Genomic DNA, 6153 nt, shown 5'->3' with positions numbered 1-6153 from the left:
TTTATTAAAATTAAAATACGAAAATAAATATACAAATATGTTATTACTTACATAAATATAAATAATTTGACAAGATAATAACTTACATATTGAGAATTACTTAAATGTACAACAATATGTTCTCTTGAAAAAAATAAATTTCGTGTCTTTTTTATTAAAAGCACATTTTAAACACTAATAATAACTTTGTCCACCTTTAATATTATTACAAATAAAATATGTATTATCCTCATTATATCACTCTTATTCTCACAATTAAAACTCTCATCAAAATACTACACTCTCACTATACTACTACAACTTTAATATTAAAGCTCACCTTTATGCAAAGAAAAAATGCACGCTGTGAAAAAGAAGGAAAAAGGAATTTATAGACAGCTATACACACTGTGCATTACGCACGCGTGTCTCCATTAAGGTCTTTTAGCAGGTCACGGAAAGCAATGAAAGCAGGAAAAAAGGAGTCCGAACTGACCGCACACCACGTGTTATAACCCACTAATGTTAATATTTATGATACATACATATATATATATATATATATATTTGAAAGTTATTCTAATAATATATACAATTTGATACTCAATATAGTGTATCAGCATTAACTTGCAAAAATTGTAAAAAAAAAAAATCAAATTTAGTAAAAACAAAATATGAAAATAAATATACAAATCACTCATTACATACATGAATATAAATAATTTGACAAAATAATAACTTAATATTAAGGATTACTTAAATGTGTAACAATATCTTCTCATGAAAAAGCTAAATTTCGTACCATTTTTTAATAAAAGCACACTTTAAACACTAATAACTTCACCCACCTATAATATTATCACAAACAAAATATATATTACCCTCACTATATCAATCTTATTCTACCAATTAAAATTCTCAACACACTACTACACTCTCAAAGTACTATACTACTACATTCTTAATATTAAAGCTCATATTTATGCGAAGGAAGAATGTACACTGCGTAAAAGAAGGAAGGTGAAATTTATACATGGTTTAATTAGGTCGTAGACAGCTACACGCACTGTGCATGACACATGCGTGTTTCCATTAAGCTCTTCTCGTAGGTTCCGAGAAGCATTAAAAGTAGAAGAAGTAGAGCTCGAGTTCGCCCCACAACACGTGTTATAGTTCACTAATGTTAATATTTAGGGTACATATATTTAAAAATTATTCTAATAATATATGCGATATGATATTTAATATAGTTAATATAGTGTATTAACATTAACATGCAAAAATAGTAAAAAAATTCTCAAATTCATTTTAAACAAAATACGAAATAAATATACAAATATGTATGTTATTACTTACATGAATATAAATAATTTGACAATATAATAACTTATATATTGAGGATTACTAAAATGTGCCACAATATGTTCTCTTCAAAAAATTAATTTTCGTATAATTTTTTTTAAGGTTAAGTATGATTTTAGTCCGTAACGTAGAAGTCGAAAATTTATTTCGTCCTCGACCTTTTTTTCACTACAAAATGGTCCCGATGGTTTCAATTTGTTTTAAAATCGTCCTTTTTATGAAATTTTTAATTTATATTCCAAATATACCCATAATTAAAAAAACCTCTTGTCACTTCTCTCTCCTTGTTTCTCTCTCGTTCTAGCAGCTTCTTCTGCAGAAAAAATGGCGGTAATTTCTAGAAAATCAAGAGTACCAGTGCTCCGATCTCTCTTACCATCTCCTAGATTCTGCAATAATTTCCACTCTCCATCACCTTCTTATTCTTCCTCTGGCTTCGCTTCCTCAGTTCCAGTTTCACCTCTCGCTCCAGCACCTTCTTTCACACGTGCCAACTTATGTGGTCCCTCCTCCGCGTTAGCCTCGTTCGTGAGGTTCCCCCTTGACCGGTCGATTTCTCTGAACCGTTTCATCTCGGTGGCGCCTCGAACCGGTGCTCCGATGACCGTGAAGAGGCAGGGCCAGCAGAAGTAGACCTGCATGTGTTCTCCCACTACGCACCCTGGCTCCTTCTGGTGCAGCCTCCACAAAGGATTCTCCGCCTCATCGCATGCCACGGCGGCACCGTACTCACTAAACCATCTCAACGCGCATAGATCCCCATGACGAACTCGCTCGTTAGGGTTCGAGGCGTGGAAGGAGATCTCGTGGAAGGAGATCTCGTCCGGTCGCTGGATCCCGCTGCTACTCCTCTGGGCTCGACAGAGGTGCTCGATGGCAATGGGTTTTGATTCAAGGAAAGAACAAGGGATGGATGTGATGGCGGTTTCGGGTGGCTCGCCGGCTTTTGCTTCAGCTTCTATTATGTTGTTGATTTTTGATTATTGTTGCTTTTGGTTGCTTCTAGATTGTTTTTGTTGTTCTACTCCTGCTTCTGCTTGATTACGTTGTTGATTCATTGTTGTTGTTGTTGTTGTTCTGCTCCTGCTTCTGTTTTTGCTCATGTTCCTGCTTGATTGCATTATTGATCCATTGTTGTTGTTGGTTCTAGTTCTGCTTCTGCTTGTGCTTCTGTTTGTGCTTGATTTTAGGGAAGAAGGGGAAGGGGGGCATTTTGGTCCGAATGACGGTTTTAAAATTAAGTTAAACTTTCGGGACCATTTTGTAGCGGAAAAAAAGCCAGAGACGAAATAAATATTCGGCCTCTACGTTAGGCACCAAAATCATACTTAACTCTTTTATTTACTAAAAGTACACTTTAAACATTAATAACTTCATCCACCTTTAGTATTATCACAAATAAAATATATATTACTCTCACTATATCAATCTTATTCTCACAATAAAGACTCTTCCCATACTACTACACTCTCATAGTACTGCACTAATACACTCTTAATATTAAAACTCACTTTTATGCGAAAGAAGTTGAGATTTATACATGGTTTGGCTGGGTGGGGGACAACTACACGGACTGTATATGATGCACGTGTGTCTACATCAAGCTCTTGTAGGTTCCAAAAAGCAATAAAAGCAGGAGAAGTAGAGCCCGAGCTGGCCCTCAACACGTGTTATAGTCCACTAATGTTAATATTTAGGATACACATATTTGAAAAATCATTCTTAATATATACGATTTGATACTAAATATAGTGTATCAAAATTTACATGCAAAAATAGTAAAAAAATTTCTCAAAATTATTTAAAATAAAATACTAAAATAAATATACAAATATGAATATCATTACTTACATGAATATAAATAATTTGAAAAGATAATAACTTACATATATATTGAGCATTACTTAAATGTTCGACAATATGTTTTTTTTTTAAATTTAATTTTGTACCATTTTCTACTAGAAGCACACTTCAAACACTAATAACTTTACATATATTTAACATTAACAAATGAAATATATATTACCCTGATTATATCATTCTTATTCTCACAATTAAAACTCTCACCACACTACTACACTCTCATAATACTGCACTAATACACTCTTAATATTAAAACTCTAATTTATGCGAAGGAGAATGCACACTGCAAAAGAGAAGAAAGGTAAAATTTATATACAATTTGGTTGGGTGGGAGACAACTACATGCAGTGTCTCCATCAAGCTCTTCTTGTAGGTTCCGAGAAGCAATGAAAGCAGGCGAAATAGGGCCTGAGCTGGTCCCACAACACGTGTTATAGTCTACTAATGTTAATACTTAGGATACATATATTTGGAAAATTATTCTAATAATATATATGATTTGACAATCAATATAGTGTATCAACATTAACATTCAAAAATACTTAAAAAAATTCTCAAGTTTATTAAAAACAAAATATGAAAATAAATATACAAATATGTCATTACTTACATGAATATAAATAATTTGACAAGATAATAACTTACATATAGAGGTTTACTTAAATGGGCAATAATATATTCTATTGAAAAAATTAAATTTCATACATTTTTTCACTAAAGGCACATTTTAAACAGTAATAACTTCACTCACCTTCAACATTATCACAAATAAAATATATGTTACCCTCGTTATATCACTCTTATTCTTACGATTAAAACTCTCACCACAATACTACACTCCGAGCGTATTTGATTGCTGCACTTTTAATATTAAAACTCACATTTAGACGAAAGAACAATGCACACTACGAAAAATAAGAAAGGTGGGATTTATACAGGTTTGGCTTGGTAGTAACAGTTATATGCACTGTGCATGACACATGCATGTCTCCATCAAGGTCTTTTGGCAGGTCATGGAAAGCAATGAAAGCAAGAGAAGCAGATCCTAAACTGGCCCTACACACATGTTATAGCCCACTAATGTTATTATTTATGATACATATATTTAAAAAATTATTCTAATAATATATATGATTTGATACTTAGAAAAGTGTATCAGCATTAACATGCAAAAATAGTAAAAAAAACTCAAATTTATTAAAAACAAAATACGAAAATAAATATACAAATATGTCATTACTTACATGAATATAAATAATTTGACAAGATAATAACTTTCATATTGAGGAATACTTAAATGTGCAACAATATGTTCTCTTGAAAAAATTAATTTTCTTGTCCTTTTTACTAAAAGCACATTTTTTTGTGACTAGAAAAAACTGCATTTTAAACACAAATAACTTTGCCCACATTTAATATTATTACAAATAAAATATGTATTATCCTCATTATATCATTCTTATTCTCGCAATTAAAACTCTCATCACAATACTACACTCTCACTATACTACTACACTCTTAATATTAAAACTCATCTTTATGCAAAGGAAAAATGCATAATGCGAAAAAAAAGTAATAAATTCGAATTTATACACAGCTACATGCACGGTGTATGACGCACGCGTGTCTCCATCAAAGTCTTCTGGTAGGTCACGGAAAGCAATGAAAGCAAGAAAAGCAGAGCCCAAACTAATCCCACACCACGTGTTATAGCCCACTAATATTAATATTTATGATACATATATTTGAAAAATTATTCTAATAATGTATATAATTTGATATTTAATATAGTGTATCAATATTAACATTCAAAAATTTTTTTTAAAAAATTCAAATTTCGTAAAAACAAAATATGAAAATAAATATACAAATAAGTCATTGCTTACATGAATATAAATAATTTGATTAGATAATAACTTACATATTGAGGATTACTTAAATGTACAAGTGTATGTACTTTTCAAAATGTTAATTTTCATACCTTTTTTACTAGAAGCACACTTTAAACATTACTAATTTCACTCACTTTTAATATTATCACAAATACATTATATATTACCCTCACTATATCACTCTTATTCTCACAATTTAAACTCTCTCTACACTCTCATAGTATTGCATTAATATACTCTCTGAAGTCTTAATATTACAGCTCACTTTAATACGAAGAAAGAATGTACACTGAGAAAAAGAAGGAAGGTAGAATTTATACATTGTTTTGCCGAGTGGGTGACAGCTACACGCACTATGCATGACGCACGCGTGTCTCCATCAAGGTCTTCTTGCAGGTCACGAAAATCAATGAAAGCAGGAGAAGCATAGCCTGAGCTGGCCCCACACCACGTGTTATAGCTCGCTAATGTTAATATTTATGATACATATATTTGAAAAATTATTCTAATATTATATACGATTTGACAGTCAATGTAGTGTATCAACATTTACACTAAAAAATACTTAAAAAGATTTCTCAAATTTATTAAAAACAAAATACGAAAATAAATATACAAATATGTCATTACTTACATGAATATAAATAACTTGATAAGCTAATAAATTATATATTGAGGATTAATTAAATGTGCAACAATATGATCTCTTGAAAAAAATTAAATGTCGTGCCTTTTTTACTAAAGGCACATTTTAAACACTAATAACTTTGTCCACCTTTAATATTATCACAAATAAAATATATATTACTCTCACTATATCACTTTTATTCTCACAATTAAAACTCTCACCACCAAGGTAGCGAAAATCTAGATTTTACATAGAATCGGAAAATTAATTAAAAATCGTAGAGCGTAAAATCATAAAACGGAATGTAAGATTCTACCAATTATATAAATTTATCAATATCAATTATAAGAGTAATATAATATGATAAAATTAAATAATTTAAATAAAAATGAGAATTTAAATTTGACAAATGTATCATAAATAATAACA

The 6153-nt window shown here is 30.6% G+C and overlaps 1 pseudogene; it reads left to right on the top strand.

Annotated features, from left to right (window-relative positions):
• Positions 1 to 1665: 1665 nt before the first annotated feature.
• Positions 1666 to 2231, top strand: LOC130975222 (uncharacterized; annotated as a pseudogene).
• The last annotated feature ends 3922 nt before the right edge of the window (positions 2232 to 6153 follow it).

The sequence above is a fragment of the Arachis stenosperma genome, chromosome 1 (assembly GCF_014773155.1).
Source record: "Arachis stenosperma cultivar V10309 chromosome 1, arast.V10309.gnm1.PFL2, whole genome shotgun sequence".
NCBI lineage: Eukaryota > Viridiplantae > Streptophyta > Magnoliopsida > Fabales > Fabaceae > Arachis > Arachis stenosperma.
The sequence above is the reverse complement of the archived record's forward strand: the minus strand, read 5'-3'. Positions and strand labels throughout refer to the sequence as shown.